The sequence below is a fragment of the Spermophilus citellus genome (genome assembly GCF_964194105.1).
Source record: "Spermophilus citellus genome assembly, chromosome: 18".
Taxonomy (NCBI): Eukaryota; Metazoa; Chordata; class Mammalia; order Rodentia; family Sciuridae; genus Spermophilus; species Spermophilus citellus.
The window spans coordinates 16,217,721-16,237,897 of NC_138200.1; the positions used below are offsets into that span (position 1 = coordinate 16,217,721).

At 36.4% G+C, this 20,177-nt stretch overlaps 1 long non-coding RNA gene and 1 pseudogene across 4 annotated transcripts in view; both read right to left on the reverse strand.

Annotated features, from left to right (window-relative positions):
- LOC308637140 overlaps window positions 1-20,177 on the reverse strand; it is a 50,708-nt gene that overhangs the window by 18,209 nt on the left and 12,322 nt on the right. For 2 of the 3 annotated variants that reach the window (XR_014019561.1, XR_014019562.1), the window contains exon 2: window positions 8,758-9,122. This is a non-coding gene — a long non-coding RNA (uncharacterized lncRNA). Of the gene's footprint in view, window positions 1-5,863; window positions 6,048-8,757; window positions 9,123-20,177 lie in introns of those variants that run through there. The other variant, XR_014019563.1, reaches the window with a different exon arrangement.
- On the reverse strand, window positions 1,393-1,733 carry LOC308637280 (large ribosomal subunit protein eL30-like; annotated as a pseudogene). Its single transcript has one exon. The product of its transcript is annotated as a large ribosomal subunit protein eL30-like (transcript).

Sequence of the window (20,177 nt, forward strand, 5' to 3'; positions counted from 1 at the left end):
AAAGTGCAAAGGCTTCATTTAAATTTTTTTTCAATTTATTTTCACATCTAGAATGGGTAATTTGTGTTGATGTGTATTTACCATTTCTGTATTTACCATGGAGCACAACTTCTCAAACTTCTGGCTGTACATAGTGCAGAGATATTTCTGAATAAAGTATCCCTCTCTGAATTTGTTTCTTAGTTCTCTTAAGTGTCTTTAATTTTCATATTTATTGTTTAATGGATGCATTGTGAGGGTAGCCCAGGACCTTTATTGTGCTAGGTAAGCACTCTATTACTGAGCCACACTCAGCCTGTGAATAAATATTCTATCTCCCCACTTGCCCCTCCTCCATCTTGCTATGTTGTTGTGTCCGCCGAAAACTAAAAAATAAATAGTGAAAAATTCTCTCTCTCTCTCTCAAAAAAAAAAAAAACAGATGGTTTAAACTACAGTATAGTATGTTGTTGTTTCTACAAAAATAGGTGGGTTTGAGAAACAAAGGAGGGAATAGGTCTTGTTATTACATCTCATCAGGCAAGTCCTCTTTGCCAGCCAGTAATGTTTGCTTTTCATTCCCATACATTTGAACTTTGCTATTTTTGACATCTTAGTTTCTTCCACTAAGGGATAGGATGATTCCAATGATCTTGTTATAGAATCTGTCCTTCAGGCAAAGGAAAGATGTCAAGTATGTGTGACACCTACAGAATGTCAACTTAATTCTCAAAAAGGAAGCAGGAATATGTTAGGAACATAGAGGCATCCTTTGGGATGCTTCTGCCATTTCCATGTCCACTAATAAACATTAATGGATGCATACAGCACCTCAAGAGTGGCAAAGTGAATAATTCAGACTCTTTGGTAATGCAAGTTTATGCAAACCTAACTGGTAAATATTCCAGCTGAATGTACCATGAAATATCAATGGTAGAGTAGGTAGGAGGCATATGGTTGTTCACTGTAATATTCTTTCAGTTTGTCTCGCTAAAATTTCATAATAAATCCTTTAACAAAGAGGAGGAGGAGGGAATATAATTTTGAGATGCTAGCTTAATATAGAGAGTATGTGTGAATCTTTTCTTTGCTCCTACTATGGAGTATTTTAATACATTTTTGGATGTTAGCCCATTTGACTGGTATGAAGTGGTATCTCAGTGTAGTTTTGCTTTTTTTTTTTTCAAAGTATAGGTTTATAATTTTACACAGTAGTTAGGTTCATCCTAACAACTTTATACATGCATGGAAATCAATTTTAGTTCATGATCTTCTCCTTTTCCCTCCTGTCTTCTATCCCTCTCCCATTCCTCTACTCTATTAGATTTCTTTTCAGTAGTCTATTAATGTATATTTGGTTCTTTTTTTTAAACAAGCTCTGCCAAGTTTTATTAAAGAAAAATTTTGCATGTTTTACCTTTCACCAGTCTGTTCTGGCATGCTTCTAATGATATCAGACTCACCTGGACCAATGATAGACAGCATGCACACTCTGTAGTATTTTCCGCATGTTGTGCCCAATTCAATATTATAGCCACCGTAGTGATGGTCACCAGTTTTGGCCAATATGGCACAGTACTCTATTTCAGATTTCCTCAAAGCTGGATAGTTATTGGCAAGGAGGGCAATTTCACTTTGCCCTGTGTGATCATCTTCGGAGTCTGCTGTACCCCAGCACATACTTTCCACTTTCCATAACAAGTTGGAGCTTTATTAACTCCAGAGACATTTTTTGTCTTCTTTGGAGCCACCATCTTCCTGCCTTAGATGTGGACTACCCCCAACCAAGAGTAGCTGTCAAGATAGCTGGAGAGCTGGAAAGCTATATTTGGTTCTTTTTAATTTTTTTTTAATTTGTTCTTTTTAGTTATACATGACAGTAGAGTGTATTGTGACATATTATACTTTCATGGAGTATAACTAACCATTCTTGTGATTGTACATGATGGGAAGTTACTTATACTGGTCATGTGTTCATACATGTACATATGAAAATTATGTCCAACTCATTCCAGTCTTTCCTATTCCCATTCCCCCTCCCTTCCTTCATTTCCCTTTATCTAATTCAGGGAACTTCTGTATTTGGTTCTTTATGTTATCTAGCCTTCCCTTCCCCTTTTCTTTATTTCACTCTAGCTTATGAGAGAAAACAATCAACCTTTGAGTATTTGAGTTTGGCTGATTCCACTTATCATGATATCATCCATTTCTAACTTACTGGTAAATGACATGATTTCATTCTTTTTCATGCCTGAGTAGAACTCCACTGTATACACATATACAACAATTTCTTAATCTGTTCATTTATTGATGGGCATCTGGGTTGATTACATAATTTAGCTATTGTGAACTGCACTGCTGTAAGCACTGATGTGGATGTATTATGCTGATTTTAGATCTTTTGGGAAAATTCAAGGGAGTGGGACAGCTGAGTGAAATGATGGTTCCATTCCTAGTTTTTTTGAGCAATCTCCATACTGCTTTCAAGAGTGGTTGTACTAGTCTGCAGCCCCACAAATAAAGTACGAATATACCTTTCCCCTATGACCTTGCCAGCATTTATTATTATTCGTATTCTTAATCATGGCCGCTCATACTAGAGGGAAATGAAATCTTAGTGTAGTTTTGATCTACATGTCTCTAATTGCTAGATATATTGACCATTTTTTCATATATTTGTTAGCTATTTGTGTTTCTTCTTTTGAGAAGTTTGTTTAGTTCTCTTGCCCACTTATTTTTTTTTTTAATATTTATTTTTTAGTATTTGGCGGACACAACATCTTTGTATGTGGTGCTGAGGATCGAACCCGGGCCGCACGCATGCCAGGCGAGCGCGCTACCGCTTGAGCCACATCCCCAGCCCTCTTGCCCACTTATTGATTGGGTTACAGGATTTTGTTTTTTGATGTTAAGCTTTTTGAGTTATTTCTCAAATATTCTGGATATTTATCCCCTATTGGATGTAGCTGGTCAAGATTTTCTCCCATTCTGTAGGCTCTCTCTTCATGCTTTTAATCATTTCCTTTGCTGTGCAAAAGCATTTTGGTTTGGTGACATCCTTTTTATTGATTCTTAGTTTTATTTCTTGCATTTTGGAGGTGTCTTGCATTTTCCTAATGAGCAAGATGAAACACCTTTTTAAAAGTTTTTTAAAAAACTTAACCCTGATATTCCATAATGATGATGAATCAGTAAATCCTTTCCTAAATTAATATAGATTGCATTGTGAATTTTCTGTAGATGGGTGAATTCTATACCATATCAGAATGCCTTCCATATTATACTTTGGTGTTTCTCAAAAGGATGAATTAATGAACTTCAATGTTATATTGTTATAAATAAAACTATTCCTAAGTTTTGATATAATAGATAAAATTAGAGCTTAAAGAAAACATTCTCTAAATCTTCATATTCATTATACTTTTCAATAGTGTAAATATTATGCTGTTGAGCAAACATTGAGTCATGATTAAAGGTGTTCCCAAAGTGTCCATTCATAGTGGTTCTCACCATGGTGAATTTTCTGCTTAGTAAAATATGAAGTGTAACTAAAGATGTGGTTACTTTTCTTCTCTTCATAGGGTTATGCATCAATATGGATTTTTTCTGTCACAGAAATGGTGGAGTTCTAGATACAGATTTCCCATACTCTTCACATTCATGTGGGTCTTTTTCTGGTATGGGAAATTATGTTAATTAAGTTCTGAGTCATTGAAAAAAAAGCTCTTTTCACATTCCTTGCATTCATAGATTTTCTTACCAGTATGAGTTTCCTGGTGATGATGAAAATTTGAGCCATAAAAAAAGGTCTTTCCACATTCCTTACATTTATGGAGTAAATTTTCTTAAATTTTCTCATGTTGAGCAAAATACAAAGCCAAAATAAAAATCTTCCCAGCTGGGCATGGTGGTGCATGTCTATAATCCCATCAACTCAGGAGGCTGAGGCAGGAGGATAAGTTCAAAGCCAGCCTCAGCAAGAGCAAGACTGTAAGCAACTCAGTGAGACCCTGTCTCTAAATAAAATACAAAATAGGGCTGGGCATGTGGCTCAGTGTTTGAGTGAGCTTGAGTTCAATCTCTGATGCTACCCCCCAAAAATGTCTTGTGCCTAGATGGGTTACAAGTCAATGTATCCTATGTGGCAAAAGTTATTGTACTGATGATCTCTTGCAGAGGGCACTCAAACCAGCATATTTTGGTATTGTTAAGGAAGAGAATATAAGAATGAGAAGAAAAATTTCATGAGAGAAAAAAACATGTAAAGTTATGCTCATGATAAGTACTATGAAATTCAATGGAAAAGCATACTTTATCTAATTTATGATTATGTTGGGATATGTGCATGTCTGCTCAGTAATTAAAATTGTAACATTTGCTAGATCTATACAAGTTGTTTGGAAACAGTATACTCTAAGATGTCATAGAAATCTTGTTTGAATCACGTCAAAAAGTATAAAAAATATAAAATTTACATAAACAGTGTCCTTAGTTCAGAGAAATGACAGGTGGATTATAGTCATATAAAATGTAACAAACTTGCATACAAAGTCAGTAGGAAAATTCCAACTATTAACATAAACTCATTGGGGCGGGGAGCTGGGGGTTGAACCCAGGAGTACTTAACCACTGAGCCACACCCCCAGCCCTCTTTCTATATTTTATTAGAAACTTGCTGAGTTGTTAAGTGCCTCACTAAGTTGCTGAGACTGGCTTTGAATTCATTATCCTGCTTTGGTCTCCTGAGCCCCTGGGATTACACCCATGCACCATTGTGCAGGCCTAACCTAAACTCATTTTTAATGGCCTGTCTCTCAAGCTGGCATATGAAGAACACATTTCATTTCTCCCATGGATTCAACATAGTTCAAAATGAAAGGAGAAAAAAAACAAACTCCGTATGTAACTTAAAACCCTGATTCAACTTAAACAGTCCATACTGATTAAAACCATACACTATTGTTTAAACAAAACTTGTAGAATTGTATCACCTCAAACTTTAGTTTCTTTTCCTGTGGTTTTTTTTTTTTGGTTGTTGTTGTTTGTTTGTTTTGTTTTGGTAGTAGGTATTGAATTCTTGTGTGGGTGTTGCTTTCTTAACCACTAAGACACATCTGCATCTTACGTATTTTAAGAAAGGGTCTCACTAAGTTGCTGAGGCTGTTCTCTAACTTAGGGTCCTCTTGCTTTAGCCTCCCAAGTCACTGATATTACAGGCACACACCTCCACAGCCAACTTCAGTATTTATTCCCAAGAGTAAAAGTTTTTATTAAGTCACTGATACACACAATATATATTTAACTTTTTTACATTCTTTTTAGGTTTTGCATTTTTTGCAGTATTCTACACCACTTCAATTGAATCAAGCTTTTAATAGTACTTACATATATTTCCCCTACATGGGGAATTTTTACAGGGCTTGGAATCTGTAAAACCTGAAAACTTTCTTGTGTTTTTCACATTTACAGGGCTTTGTGCATTGTTATATATGGGCTAAATCAGGAGTTTTGCACCTTTTTCTAGTCATGGTCCCTGACTATATTTTGTTCTTTCACATATATGAACAAAACCAAGATGACTAGAGACATTCCACACATCTTTCATTGACATGAGTTTTTTCCACCATTCAATCTCAAATTTTCTAGAAACTTTGTGTGGTAATGAAGCATTTACACATTCTATATTTTGAGTTATTGTCTAGTGTGAATTTTTTTCATGCTTGTGAAAGGTATTGCAATGACTAAAAGCTTTCCTACATTGTTTACTTATATAGGAATACTCTACACTGAGACTTTGTGTTGTCTGTGTTTTGTGAAGGAACTGTGATCTCAGATGTCTTTCCCACATTGATCACATATGTAAGGGTCTTCTGTAGTAAGTAATTTCATTAAAAATGGAATATCTGAGCATTTTATCACCTTGTATCCATTCTTGATGTTACTCTAAAGTGTCCTTTCATTCCTCTGAATGTTATCTGGAAACAACTGAGGGACTCCCATATTCCTTGCCTTTGTATGGCTGCTCTCCATATTCCTGACATTCATATCATTTGTATCTGATATGAGCTCTGAAAGGAACATTAACACGTGAATGACCAATGAGGACTTCTCCAAACAAATTACTTTGACCAGCTTTTTACTCAAGGAAGTTTTCTTGTTTACCATAGAATCTATAGTACTACTGAATATTTTTCTATGTTTTGATTACCTATTTATGTTCAGAGTCTGTGTTTCATTTGATTTCTATAGAGGCCAGGTTCCTGAAGGTTTCCCACATTACATCTCTGTAGAGCTTCTTTTGGAAAGGATCCAGCAAAGCCCACTCCTCTACAGAAAAGCTCAGAGCGACATCCTCAAAGGTAACTGATTTCATTTCTGGATTCCAGGGTTCCTCAGCCTCCTCTCTACAGTTCCTCCAGGTAGTGGAGGACATAGACTGACAGAGGTTGAGCCACATAGTTCTCTCATCACCTGAGGGAATGTCCCTAGAGTAGAGGTGCCACAAAGCACCAATATGAATTTTCTGATGTTGAGTTAGGTGTGACTCAAGAGTAAATGCTTTCCTACAGTCCTTACATTCATATGGTTTTGCACCATTGTGAATTCTTTGATGTTTAATGAGATGTGATCTTTGACTAAAGGCTTTTCCACAGTGAGTACATTCATAGGGCTTTTCGCCTGTATGAATTCTGTGATGACGAATAAGATCTGAGCCAGAGCTAAAGGCCTTCCCACATTCTTTACATTCATAGGATTTCTCACCAGTATGAACTCGCTTGTGGACACTAAGTTGTGAATGAAATCTAAAGGCTTTCCCACATTCCTTACATTTTAATGGTTTCTCCCCACTGTGAATTCTCCTGTGACAAGACAGACCTGATCTCAAACTAAAAGTTTTGCCGCATTCTTTACACTCATATGTTTTCTTACCAGTGTGAAAAGTTTGACATTGAGTAAGTTCCAAGTCAGGAAGAAAGGTTTTCCCGCATTCTTTTTCTTCATGTAACATTTCACCACTGTGAACAACCTGATGCTGATTATGGTCTGAGGCAGAACTGAAGACCTTTCTACAATCCTTCCATTGACACAATTTCTCATTAGTATGAATTTTCTGATGTCGAGTTAGGTATGCACGACGAGTAAAATCTTTCCCACACTCCTTACATTCATAAGGTTTTTCACCAGTGTGAATTCTCTGATGGTTAATAAGATGTGAATGCTGACTAAAGGACTTTCTGCATTCTTTACATTGATAGGGCTTTTCACCAGTATGAATTCTTTGATGGCGAGTAAGGTCTGAGCCACACGTGAAGGCCTTTCTACAGTCTTTACACTCATAAGGTTTTTCACCAGTATGAATCCTCTGATGTCTAGTAAGGTCTGACATATAACCAAAGGCCTTCCCACAATCCTTACACTTTAAATCTTTCTCCACAGTATGAATTTTGTTGTGACTACTAAGACTTGCACATGACCTAAAACACTTGCCACATTCTTTACATGTATACGTTTTCCTATCATGATGTATCTGAGATTGAGTAAGTTCCAAGTCAGGAACAAACATCTTCTGAGATTCCTTATCATCACAGAATTTCTCACCAGTGTGAATTAACTGATGTTGACTATGTTTTGTACCAGAACTAATGGCTTTTTTATGAAAGTCTTTACATTCATGGGATTTCTCACATTTATGAATGTTCTGATGTTGAATTAAGTGTGAAATACGAGCAAAATTTTTCCCACACTCTTTACATTCAAAAGGTTTTCCACTCATGTGAATTATCTGATGGCTAATAAGATGCGATCGCTGATTAAAGGCCTTTCTGCATTCATGACATTCATAGGGCTTTTCACCAGTATGAATTCTCCAGTGTCGAGTAAGGTCTGAGCCACAACTAAAGGCCTTCCCACATTCTTTACATTTATATGATTTCTCACCAGTATGAATTCGTTTATGGATACTAAGTTGTGAGTGAAACCTAAAGGCCTTCCCACATTCCTTACATTTTAAAGGCTTCTCCCCACTATGAATTCTCTTGTGACCACTGAGACTGGAACGTAAACTAAAAGTTTTGCCACATTCTTTACATTCATATTTTTTCTTATCATTGTGAATAGTCTGATATTGAGTAACAGCTGAAACAGAAAGAGACAACTTCCCACATTCCTTTTCCTCACATAGTTTCTCACTAGTGTGAATTAACTGATGTTGACGATGATTTGAGCGAGAACTAAAGGATTTCCCACATTCCTTACACTGAAGTGATTTCTCACCAGTATGAACTTTCTGATGTTGACTTAGGTGTGAGCCACAAGTAAAAGTTTTCCCACATTCCTTACATTCATAAGGTTTTTCGCCAGTGTGAATTCTATGATGTTTAATAAGATGGGATGGCTGGCTAAAAGCCTTTCTGCACTCATTACATTTGTAGGGTTTTTCACCAGTATGAATCCTCTGATGTCGAGTGAGGTCTGAGCCACAAGTAAAGGCCTTATTACAATCATTACATTCATAGGGCTTTTCACCAGTATGAATTCTCTGATGTCGAATAAGTCCTGAGCCACAACTAAATGCCTTCCCACATTCCTTACATCCGTAAGACTTTTCACCAGTATGAATTCGCTTATGAAAACTAAGATGTGAATGACATCTAAATGCCTTTTCACATTCTTTACACTTAAAAGTTTTTTCCCCAGTATGAATTCTCTTATGACCAGTAAGGCTTGATTGCAAACTAAAAGCCTGGCCACATTCTTCACATTCATATGTTTTCTTACCAGTTTGAACTGTCTGAAATTCTGAATCAGGAATAAATGTCTTCCCAAGATCCTTATCTTCACAGAATTTCTCATCAGTGTGAACTGTCTGATGTTGAGTGTGGTCTGAGGCAGAAATGAAGGCTTTCTCATATCCTTTAAGTTCATTCAGTCTCTCTCCTGTATTGAGTCTCTGATGTCGAGTAAAAGCCATGTGTGGGTTCACAGTAAGCATTTTTTCCTCCTGATTTTTCTGTTTTGTTTGAAACTGACTTTTGCCTTCCGTATCACAACTATAACATAATCATCCAAGGTTGCAGATCAACACATTTCCATTGTTTTTTTTTTTTTTATTAACTTCTTGGTTTGATTCCTGGAATGTATGTCTGCAAGATAAGAAGGTAAATAGTTTTACTCTACAAAAGAGATTAATATTTCAAAGTAGACATAGAAGTAAAAACTGAAATTAAAGCACAAAGAATTCCCAAATTTTGAACCATCTGAAAAAAGTTAAATAAAAAAATGTTAAAAAAAAAATAAAACTGGAAGCATTTGATGAGACAGGAAGTTTTGTTTATATTCATCTGAGGAGTTTAATAAAAAATGATCATACAGCTGGGTATGGTGGCACATGTCTGCAATCCCAGTGACTCAGGAGGCTGAGTCATAAGGATTACAAGTTTGAGGCTACCCTCAGCAATTTAGTGAGGCTCTCAGCAACTTAATGCGAAAATTTAAAAAAAAAATTAGAGGTGTTAGAATGTAGCTCTGTGGTAATTCAATCCCTAGTACCTCCTCAACCGTCCCCAAAAAAATGAAAAAAAAAATGTCCAGCTACCACATCAATAACAGAAAAATAAGTTAAAGATTTAAAATTGTGGTTAATTCAGTGTGATATAATCAAACTTTAGGAACCATTAGGCATTAAAAATTGTGGAATAAATAAACTTACAAGAAAAACAGCACAGTTAGGATAGATGAAAGGTATTAAAAAATCTAGGGGCCAGGAAACACAGACAGGATAATCAGGGTAATAAACACGTGACTTATCTCACTCATGTCTTTTGTATCTGTAGGGAAATGATTACACATACTCCTTGACATTCTTTACAAATAGCAAACAAAAGCATACCCAGCCTAGAGTGATGAAAGACAAATATGAAGGAATGTGATCATATCTTCTCATTTTTTTTTAAAGAGAGAGAGAGAGAGAGAATGAGAATGAGAATTTATTTTTTAGTTTTGGGCGGACACAACATCTTTGTTTGTATGTGGTGCTGAGGATCAAACCCGGGCCGCACGCATGCCAGGCGAGCGCGCTACCGCCTGAGCCACATCCCCACCATCTTATCATTTTTTTAATTTGCTTTTTTCACATGTAAATATTTAACCTTGCTCATTTCCTTCACTATATCAAGTTGTTTTTGTCATACAGTCCTAACCAAAGTGCATTTGTTTACTTAGGTATTCTTAATGTTATATATTGCTCATCCATTGTAATAGCATTAACTGTTTGGTGCTTTTAATTCCTTTACCCTGATTTCCTTTTTATTTATTTATTTATTTATGTATTTATTTATTTTAAAGAGAGAGTGAGAGAGGAGAGAGAGTGAGAGAGAGAGAGAGAATTTTTAATATTTATTTTTTAGTTCTCGGCGGACACAACATCTTTGTTGGTATGTGGTGCTGAGGATCGAACCTGGGCCGCATGCATGCCAGGCGAGTGCGCCACCGCTTGAGCCACATCCCCAGCCCCTCCTTTTTTAAAAAAAAAAAATTTCTTTAGTTTTTGATGGATTTTTAATTATTTTTTTATTTTTAATTTTTTTGTGGGGCTAAGGATCAAACCCAGGGCCTTGCACGTACTAGGCAAGTGCTCTACCACTGAGCTACAATCCCAGCCCCTCCTCTGATTTTCTTTTGCTCTTCTAACCAAGGCTAATGAAAGTATCTGAGAAAACAGCTTTAAATTGAAAGTACTTTGTAAGGCACTATGATCAATATTTTGTATAATTCCAAATTTTAAAAAAGGAAATAATACAGTATCCATTGAGTGTATCGGAAGTAATCCAGTCCAGAGTTACAAGTATACCAGGTGCTTAATAACACAGGGTATGTTGTATTTGTATCAATGAAGATAATTGTAGATGACAGTTCAGATAGAAAAATAGTTCAATAAATCTGTCAAAGGAACGTGAGTCTGGCAAGAGTTAGGAATACGTAGAAGTCTTAATCTTCTGTGATTCATTTTTCATCTATACTTAAGATTCAGTAAAAATGTCATCCATTTGTGGTATAAATATTTCTTAAGAGAACAGAATTTCTTGGAAACTAAGCAAGAATTTGAGCAACAGAATGAGGTAAAAGACAGTTCAGTTATAAGGTATGAGCAGTAACTCCAGGGGAAAGATAACAAAACACAGTTTCAACTACTTCTATTTACTGAAATTACCTTTGGTGATGAGAAAATTACTGAGCTTTACAGAATTTTTATTTTCCTATATGTTAAATAAGAATAAAATCTTTTTTTTATCAGAGTTCTGTTGATATAGTAGGAAATAATGCACTATTTCTATAAATCACCTGAAAACAGAATAAATGCTTAACAACTAATAAATGATGATCATTATCAATATAGAAAAAAATGAGAATATGGGGAACTAGACTAGCCAGGACTTCTCTTTTTGATGGTGAGTTCTCCTGTCTTTTAGTCTTAACCTCTATTCTGCCACTTCCTGATTATTAAGATAAAAAAAGCTTTTAGCCTATTATCCTGATTTTCTTTTTTTTTATTTTATTATTTTTTTTTTATTGGTTGTTCACAACATTACAAAGCTCTTGAATTATCCTGATTTTCAACAACTACATTTTTTTTTTTTTTTTGGTACTGGGGATTGAACTCAGGGACACTTGGCCACTTAGCCACATCCCCACCCCTATTTTGCATTTTATTTAAAGACATGGTCTCACTGAGTTGCTTAGTGCCTTACTAAATTGCTGAGGCTGGCTTTGAACTCGTGATCCTCCTGCCTCAGCCTCCTGAACAGCTGGGATTACAGGCACTACTACGCCCGGCTAGCTCTTTCTTAATGTAGACCCCATCATGCAGAAATATATAGCCATGTTCCAGTTAAATAAAATTTTTTTAAAAAGTTCTTAACCCATTAATTCCCAAGTTTTTAATTCTATGAATGTTTCAATGAATTTGACATGTGCATTAAAATAGGTTAGAAGTCATAATCTAGTTATTACATATTATATTCACATAACTATCATTTAACTATTATAATAATGCTTTTATTGCTTTATAATTTTATTAAATATTATGTAACTGCATTAAATATTATATACTATATTTTAGGTTTGTATGCATGTGCAACATCTGGGACAATGGGCCAATGTATTATATACTCTGTTAATTCTTCTAAACCTAAAATAAAATTAGAAAATCAGTGAATGTTAGTTCAAAGAATAAATTAATTGATGAAGAAAATGTACAAGCAAGTAAAGAACATAAAATAAGAAAAATTCAAGAGATAGTAGGTAACTAAGACCACAAAACTAAAGGGCAAAGAAATTTGTAAATAAATTTTTAAAAAGATAGGAAGGAACTTGATCCCAATAATCCACAATATGACATTACTGGAGGAAAAGTATAGCAACCATCTAACCTTTCTGTAATAATAGGGGAAAACAAAAGTATAGAAATGGAGAGGTATCTGAAGTAAAGAGAAAGTTCTCTTGAAAAAGGGTCAGAGATATTTTGTCAGGACGTAATACTAAAGCTGGATATTCTAGGGGTGCTGGTGCCTCATTAAGCAGCTGAGCTATTATCTGTGATGGCTGCCTGATGATGCTTACCCACACTCACCTGGTTAAGACCCTCTTAATTCATTCCTCCAACAATCCTGAGTTCTTGCTCTTTCCTGAATAAATAGAACATGTCTGGCTGATAAAGCTCAGTCCAAACCAGCAGATTAAAAAAAAAAAAAAAGACCACATGGCTAAAAGTTCCAAATCTCCAGCTGGTACTTTGGTTAATCACAATTCTAACAAAAATGATAGAGGATTTCTGAACCTTGGAAACTGCTTGCTTTACAAAACAAACCATTTCCCAAGAAAAAAAGGTCCAAAAAGCCCTGTAAATATTTAAAAACAATCCACAGTAATAGCAGGAATCTTTTTTTCTTTTCTTTTTCTTTCTTTTTTTAAATTTTTGGTGCTGTGTATTGAACCCAGGGCCTTGTGCATGCAAGGCAACCACTCTACCAACTGAGCTATTTCCCCAGCCCGATAGCAAGAATTTCTAAGTTTAAATTCTGAATCTTCCCCAGTGAGATGAGGTGGCTCTAGTTCTCCAACATCACATGTCTGTAAATATCCCTGTTTTTCAGGCCCATCCATTACCCTTCCACTAAGAGAAATCCACAGCCACATTCCTGAACATCACAACTGCTAAAAGCACAAACAAAAATATTAATGGTGAAATCTGATGAAATATTTTTGATGGAAAGGGAAAAGGTAGAAAAGTGCACTGTAGGGAACTGGACATACAAGGAACAAAAAAGTAGAGTTGGCAGCCTGTGGTATGGGAGAAAATTATACATTAGTGTGACTGAAGCCAAGAGCTTTCATGCTGTCAAAACTCCTATTGCTCAGTCACAACATCCAGTGACCTTCATATAATACAAGGCACTAGGATGGTAGCCTAGAGTATTATATGTCATAGGAGTCCTTTGTGATGTCACTGAGAGACTGCATCAGGCTGCAATCACTACCTCCAGATTTTTAATATGAAGAAAGCTGGGGTTTTTGTGGGCTGTTCATTTTCCTTGTGTTTTATGTAAACTACTTTTAGTTGAATTCCATTGGTTTAAATAGGAAGAATGCTTTACAGGTATGCTTCCTAACTGAATACTATTTCCTTTGGACAATGTGTAAGGTCTCGGGCTCTCTGCTAAGTAGCTAACAATCGGCACAGGTTTTGTTAATACTGCTAGTCTCTTTCAGATTTCCTGGCAAGATCCCAGATCTCTATGAATTCTCTGTCTTGTCATACTTCTGACTAAAAGCCATATGTTGAAATGAATACCAACTAATGCTGAATTCTATTTTAACTAATTGAAATATCCCATTTTGGAGTAAATTAAAAATTTCATGTGCCTTCACTGTAACCACTTGGTTCCTCCTTGTAAAGCTGCAGTTTTATGATAAAGGTGTCTTCTATTCTCTTTTAAAAAATTAATTTCTTCTCTTTCAGTGCTCTGTCAGAAAATTAGGATCCAGGAGATACTGAATGCCCTGTCAGGCAACTTGGGAATACTGGAAAAAAAAAAAGAGGGACATCTAGGGAAGGCATGGGACTGTCTGACAGCCATCATTTACCACCTTGGAATGAATCAGGTAATAAGTTTAAGGACATGTGATAAAAATGTTCATATGCTTTGAAATAAATGATTACATTTTGGAAACAATTTGAGTCAAATGGGTTATGACTTTAAATTCCAAGAGTTGACCAATCCTCCTCTGGATTATTCTCTTGGTAAAGCAGCCATGAGAACAGAGCTAGAGGAAAAGAATGGAGAAATGAGAAAGGCCATTTTCTTCCTTGCAGGAAGGTTAGAGGAAGTCTGGGAAAATCCTGGCCCTATTCCAACTAGAGAGATTTTACTTAAGCACTATGGAGTTTCAATCTAATTAAAATTGCCAAAATCATTACATGAATCTAGGTATGAGATAACATCATTTTAATTTTTTGCAAGTGTTCTCTACAATTATACAAACCCAAGATCATCTCAAGGGCAATGGAATTTTCCAATTGGGAGTGCACTGTACCTGCCCACAGCAGTCCTATATACTTCCATGACAATAACTTTTATTTCCTCCATGTCCAACAAAGTTTATTGCACCTACCAACTGATTTTCATCCAAAACATCCAAGAGGGGCCATAAATCTAAAGGTAAGATAGGCCACAATAAGCTTTACCAGGATGAATGACATTTAGAGACATGACTGATATGCACAGCCCAAGTAGTCTTTACTGGGGCACAAACAGACATGTGTACAAGTCTTGGCTCAACTGGACTGTCAATTCTCATTAACCTCCAAGTCCTGACACTCTCTTCTTTCTCTGCTTTCTTCCCACATCCTTGCAACCTTTTAAGACAACATATGTCTTAGAGAAAATGAGAACATGATTCTGATATTCATTCCCACTCTAAAATTAAAACAACAAAAATACCAAATAAACAATATTATGTTTGGGCAATTTGTGTGTATATGTGTATGTATGTGTTTACTTAAAAATATGGAATAATCTAACCTATATAAAATTAAATAGAATAGCTTTACAAGTCTCCATGTCTGTTCCCTCAGACTCATCAAAGGTCACTTCATGTCTAGATCAATCTTTACTCTCAAGTAGTCTGTTAAGGGCAGTTATCCTCATTTAAAAGATTAGGAAATTGGTAACTTGCTCAAATTCACTATTAAGAATTAGTTTAGGGCTGGGGATGTGACTCAAGTGGTAGCGCGCTCGCCTGGCATGCATGCGGCCCGGGTTCGATCCTCAGCACCACATACCAACAAAGATGTTGTGTCCGCCGAGAACTAAAAAATAAATATTAAAAATTCTCTCTCTCTCTCCTCTCTCACTCTCTCAAAAAAAAAAAAAAGAATTAGTTTAGGGGGCTGGGGTTATGGCTTAGTGGTGAAGTGCTCACCTACCATGCGTGAGGTATTGGGTGCAATTATCAGCACCACATAAAAATATTGTGTCCACCTACAACTAAAAAATAAACATTAAAAAATAGTTTAGGGTTGTTGAACCCAAAGCTTGAATTTCAGAATTTCTAATTTATAAAATGGTGAAAGATGACCCAAGTAGTGCCCTTACGGAAGTAGACTCCATTCTCTGTTAAGTCTGTGTTTTGCTGATACTGAAGAAGAGTGAGGCACTGGATAACAAACTCTGGAATGAAATATATTTGTGTCTGGAAAGCAGATGGGATTTGAGAGACATATGATATACTTTAAAGGAGTAACTAATTCTGTTTCTGCCAGTCCTCCTGGAAACTGTATGGAAAAAAACAAGGAGAACGTTTTAGATGCCACAGTCATACTATAAAGAAAATCAAAAAATATTCATTGCCTTGAGGAGAAGGCCAGACCCTGAATGGAAGTTTCTGTGAGCAAAACTGATATAAAAAAGAGGTACTAAAAGGAGACATATAGATATAACGGCAATTCAGCTAGTAAAACCGCTGGCTATATTTTTAACAGCTTTATTGGGGTACAATTCCATACTACATAATTAGCCCATTTAGAGTGAACAATTCAATGGTTCTTAGTGTATTTTTATATATGTGCAACCATCCTAAGTCAATTTCAGAATATTGTCATCAATGCAAAAAGAAAACCTATACCTTTTTTAGCTATTATTCCTCCTGCTACCCACCTAAACTTAAATAATGAATTATCTACCTTTTTTTCTCTATTGATAACCACCCCATAGCTTTTAACACAAATGGAATCAATACATGGACTCATGAGTGGTTTCTTTTCTTTTTTTTAGAGAGAGAGAGAGAGAATTTTTTAATATTTATTTTTTAGTTTTCGGCGGACACAACATCTTTTTTTTTGTATGTGGTGCTGAGGATCAAACCCGGGCCTCACGCATGCCAGACGAGCGCGCTACCACTGGGATTTCAGGTGTGTGCCACCATGCCTGGCTACAGGAAAATTTTTTACATTAAAAAAAAACCAACATTAAATACAATTAGAAGTACTGTTTCTAAAGATTCAAAAGTCTGAAAATGTGTTAACATTCTCACAAAAAACAGTAGATCAAAATTATCACCCACCAGTCCAACATGAATAAATAATAAATGATGATCTCACAGATCTAAAGCTGGACTACATAATCAAATACATAATCCCAGAAAAGGTGACAAAGCCATGGCTAGACTACAGGTGGGAGTTAGTAGAATGTGGGAGCTACCCTACCCATGGACTAAGCATCCTTTCTCAGCCTTGAGTAATGGGGATGTTTGATCTGGCATCGCAAGCCACGCACTGTGAGAAACAAGTGGTCTCCACTTAAACTTGGCAAAGAAGTTTGCTCTAGCCCTGGACTTGGGCATTACCCAATAGGATTGGACATCCCCCATTTGAAACCCTATCCCCTGCCTTATTTGGTGAGGAACATTCCATTGAAGCTCCTTTGTGTGTCCCCCTATAAAATAGATTCCGGGTGCACACTCTCTTGCCTTCCAGCATGGAAGAGGACCCTTGAGGTCACAGAGCAGTCCCACCCTTGACCTGAGAAACTCATGTCCATGTGTTGCGTGATCTCTTTGCCATTTTCTTAGACTAATGTTGCAGCCAACTCTTTTGAACCCAGATCATCTTGTCAGCATGGGCATCTGGCAAGAGTAAATTCAAAAATAAAAGAGAAAATAGGCAAAATATTCTTCATTCCTTTCTGCAAATAATACACTACAAGGAGTACAAAGATTGAAAAATATCATAGACATATAGGTAGTGAATGGAGCAAAATCTAACAAGAAAAGCGATTTTTTTAAAAAAGCAAAATCAGAGCACATCCAATGTACAAATAAATAAGCAGACACACTAAAGATGAAATCAAAATTAAGGTACCAAGCATAAACCTATAATCCCAGCTATTCTGAAGGCTGAGGTAGGAGAATCGTAAGTTTGAGGCCAGCTTAGGCAACTTAGTGAGATCCTGACTCAAAAAATACAAAGGTCTGGGGATGTAGTTCAGTGGTAGAGGGTTCCTGGTTTCCATCCCTAACACACACACACACACACACACACAGACACACACAGATTTTTTTTTTAAAAAGGAACAAAGAAATTAAGAGGCAATATCTAATATTCTTTTTTAACATACTACCAATATCTACATTAACTACTACAAATAATATCATGAAAGTCAATGAAGACAAATGAATGAAGGAATTTATCACATTCATAGATGAGAGTTTCCTCTAAACATAGTAGTTGAGGATAGGTAAGATATATCATAAAAAAATTATTTTCAGGTGGCTAGGTTATACCATACAAGGCAGGGCTGGGGTATAGTTCAGTGGTAGAGTGCTTGCCTAGATGGGAGTTTGATTCCCAGGCACAGCACACACACACAAAAGGCACAAAAAAGACACAAAAAAACCTGACAGCAGGATTGATTTCTTTCCTTTTTCTTTTTTCTTTTTTTTTTTTAAACAGGAATTGAACCCAGATATGCTTTACACTGAGCCCTATCCCTAGTCCTTTATTTTGAGACATTATCTCCTTAAGTTTCTTAGGGCCTTGCTAAGTTGCTGAGGCTGGTTTTGAACTTGGATCCTCCTGCCTCAGCCTCCCAAGTCACAGGGATGTGCCATCACACCCAGAAGGGAAAAATAATGAGATTTTTAAAAGCAGTTTCCATTCATGAGAACAGGGTAAGTGTATCTGCATACACAGAAGTGACAAGGGACTCACATTCAGATTACATAAAAAACGCCTAAGAAACAACAATAAAAAGACAAACTCCTCAAAATTGGGCTAAGGATTTGGACTGGCCTTGCCCAAAGGAAGATGTCCAAATGGCCAACAGACATCAAAATAAAGACATTCCACTTCACTAGTCATCAGGAAAACCATAATGCCTTACCATTACCCCACCATATTTTACTGTCTGATGACACCATGTATTAAGAAGAAGGTGGAGCAGCTGGAACTTGTATAAATTGTTAATGAGTCTCATAACTTTTTCAGCCATTGTGGAAAACTCAACAGTAACTGCTTATGTAGACTCACATTCTCTGACACACCAACTGCTCCCCTAATATATTACCAAACAACCATATGAAGACAAAGCAGCAAGTTCAAGAAGGCTCATAGCATCACTATTCATGATAGCCCAAAGAAACAATCCAAATGTCTGTCAAGAGTAAAATGGACACATACAAGTGATATATTCATGTACTGAAATACTATTTAGCAATGAGGATAACCTGAAATGTTTCTACAAACAGTAATCTGGATGGTTCTCACAAACATAAAGTTGAGCAAAAGAACCAACACAACAGGGTACACATATTTCATGATTCCAGTTCAAACAGAGACAACTGATGTATGGTGGTTACATTGAGGGAACTATAGGTTGCATAGAAGCTCCAAAGGGGCTTAGGTTTCAGGTAATGTTTTTATTACTGGACCTGGGTACTTTCCCTTGTGGTCCTTCATTTAAGCCATACAGTTGTGATTGTATTGGTTGTTTGATTGCATTATCATGTACAGACTTGTCTATACACATGATAAACTCTAATAAAATTTGGGGGGGGAGAAATATATATATATATATAGCATAAGCAGGAGTTATGATCTTAAAGATGCTAAATCTGTAGCCTCCAATTCACAAAAAAATATATAATAAACATAATGTCTATCAATTAACAAAGCTACACATTTCAGACTGAAGTTGTAGCTGATTGCTTTTCTCCCATGCACAGCACCCTAAGCTGGATACTCAGCGTTACAAAATCAAGCAAGCAAGCCTAAAAAAAAAAAAACCAAAAACCCAAACTTTCCTAAAGCATAAGTTACAGGTAAGTTTCGTCAGTCATACAGGATTTTAATACACATCTCAATCCATTACAAACAAGTGCAAAGCTATTAAGTAATTATAGACTGAGTATATATTAGATCACGACAAGAAACATCATTAAATGCCAAATTTCAAAAATCACAACACAGCAAATTTATTGCCTAGAAGTACTTGGAAGATGGTGAATTAGAAGAAGGGCGCACTTTCCAGTCTCTCTGTGGCTTGAGATTTAAATATTGGGAGTACTGCTTCTCAGCAAGGTGGGTGATAGACAGAATTCACTGGATTTCAACAGTGGACAGTAAAATTATCATAGCAACTCAGAAATTCAGAATCATTGAACACAGAAAATGAAGTGTTAGAGATGTGCTAGCTTTGGCAACTATGTCTGTTCACTGCAGAAAAGAGGGGTAACACAGGCAGAAAAAGAAAAAAGCACTCTGAATATATCTGGCATAAGAGCTCCTGTGGAACAGACAGGGAGGCTGATCTTAATTGACCCAAGACAGTATGCAGGCTGATTGAAAAGTACTCTGAATCTCTTGGCTGGCAAGCAGAACTGAGGTGTGAGTCATTCTGAAGTCACCTCATGGTAACTCTTGGCAGCGGCAGGGGGGCAGTTCATAATAATGTTGCCAGCCTATCCCAGCAAACGTCTGCCATGGAGTCCAGAGTGTGCCCAGTGTGATTGATACAGGCACAGGAAGGACTGTGCCCAGGGGAATCCAGACTGGGATTACTGAGGGGAGAGAGGCTGGTGTTTCCTTTGCTGATAGCCACTCATTCAGAATGGGGTAAGATCAGAAATTGGTCAGGCAGGCCATG